Here is a 2,156-nt window from a genome sequence, read left to right on the forward strand (position 1 = left end):
AGGCAGCTAGCTATGCTGGCACATCCTGGATGAAGAGATGGCTCCGTGAGTTTAGTATATGCAGAACAATCAGGAGGACCTGAGCTCAGATCTCCAGCATACACACAGAAGCAAGTGCAGTGCAGAACATTTGTAATCGCAGCATGCTGGACCAGAAACAGGCTGATTCCCAAAGCCTCCTGGCCAGACAGTCTCAGCAAGTTGTTAAGCTCCAAATTCACTGAGAATACTTTGTCTCACATGAGGTGAAAAGCAATAAACACTCAACGTCCACCTCTGGTCTTTACACACAGTCTCACACATGTACATATTCATATACCACATATATATATATATATATATATATATATATATATATATATATATATATATATATGCACCGCTATAACAGAGGGACTGAAGATGAATCTTCCTAGCAGCATTCTAGCTATAAATAACATCTCCCTGCCCCCAAATATATGTGAAAATTATTCTCTTTCAGGAAATGGGTTGTTATCAGTACTCATAAAAGAAAGATGTAATTGGGAATGTTAAATCACTCCATGGTCAGGCAAGGACCTATTGATGATCCTACCCCAGGTGTCAAGATGGAGGGTGGGCCCAGCAGGAGCCAGGTGTGAACTGTCACACATATGGATATAGATCCCACTTCCATCTATTCACAGAATTTGATTAGCAAATACATTCACACACTAGCAATGTGGCCAAGGCATAAATCGTTCATGTTTCCCTAGTGCTGCAATTAAGCCCAGAGTGCCGCATGCCTTGGGAGGCCTGCACCACAAAGCTGCATCACCAGGCTCAGAGGCTGTTCTTTACTAATGCAGGACACTGTGTTATTATAAACGGAAGCCAAGTGTGGTGGTGCATGCCTTAAATCTCAGCAGTGAAGCGGTACAAGAAAGCATATCTCTGTGAGTTTGAGGCCAGCCTGGTCTACAAAGCAAGTTCCAGGCCAGGCCATATATGTACCATATTCTGTCTCAAAAATAACAATGACAACAGCAGAAAACAGGGCTAGAGAAGTGGTTCACTTGGTAAAGTCACTGCCACATCAATGAGAGAATCAGAGTTCGGATCCCCAGAACCCATATAAAAAGCCAGATACAAACAAACAAATGAAGGTACAAACAGGAGACATAATTGGGTTAAGGGGCAGACAACAGGTAAGTCAAAACAAATGCAATATGATAAGCTATACTGTGAGCCCCATTTCTCAGGTCCCTTTTTCTCATTATTGCTGCACACTGTTGCTGTTGGCAGCATGCTAAATTAATCATGATGCCTATTGCTCTGTGCAATACCAACATTCCTATGGGTGTTGATCACTGTAATGTTATGGGACTCCTACCTGGAGATTTTTCCATTTGATTGCTGTTCACATGTATACGCTCCATTTTCACTATACCAAAGCTGATAAACTGAAGGAACTCCCAGGCCCCGCTAAATGTCATGACAGAACTAGCTTTCCTCTCTTGATATTCAAATTCATCTATTAGTCTTCTATCACAAGCCCAAGCATGCTTGCTGTCCTTGCATTACCACAAAGAGTAGCTCTGGAATAATTTAGCAAGAGAAAATGAGGAAAGATAATTTTGTACAGTGAGAAATATACACTAAATTCTCTGGGGTCAGAGACTCCAAGATATAAAACTTGGTTAGCAATGCAGAGGAAAACTAGAAAAGAGAGACTCTGAAGGACAGAGTGTCATTTGTAAGAAAGACTGTCAGAATTTTGGAAAATAATAACAATGGATAAAGAGAAAAGAAGATGTGGAAAGGGGAAGGCTGTAGTATTTACTCTTGTATTGCTGTGATAAAGCCCTAAGACCAAAAACAACATAAATAAGAGAGAGTTTTGGCAGGATACATGGTAGCAGGCACCAGACGTGGTGGCAGGAAGCTGGGCAATCAAATGTTCATCCACATGAAGTAGAGGAAACAAACTGGAAGTTGGGTTGGGCTATAAATCCACCTTCAGGGATGAACTTTCTCTGGCCCAAGGCTGCACTACCTCCCCAAACAACACTCCTAATTAGGGACTAAGTGTTCAAATGCCTATGCTTAGAGGGCCTAGATCTCATTCAAGCCACCACAAAGCTAATTCTCAGCTTTCAGGTTAAGTTCCAAGGACATAAAGCTGAAAGTAGGAAGGT

This window comes from Acomys russatus, chromosome 20, assembly GCF_903995435.1.
Source record: "Acomys russatus chromosome 20, mAcoRus1.1, whole genome shotgun sequence".
NCBI classification, from domain to species: domain Eukaryota; kingdom Metazoa; phylum Chordata; class Mammalia; order Rodentia; family Muridae; genus Acomys; species Acomys russatus.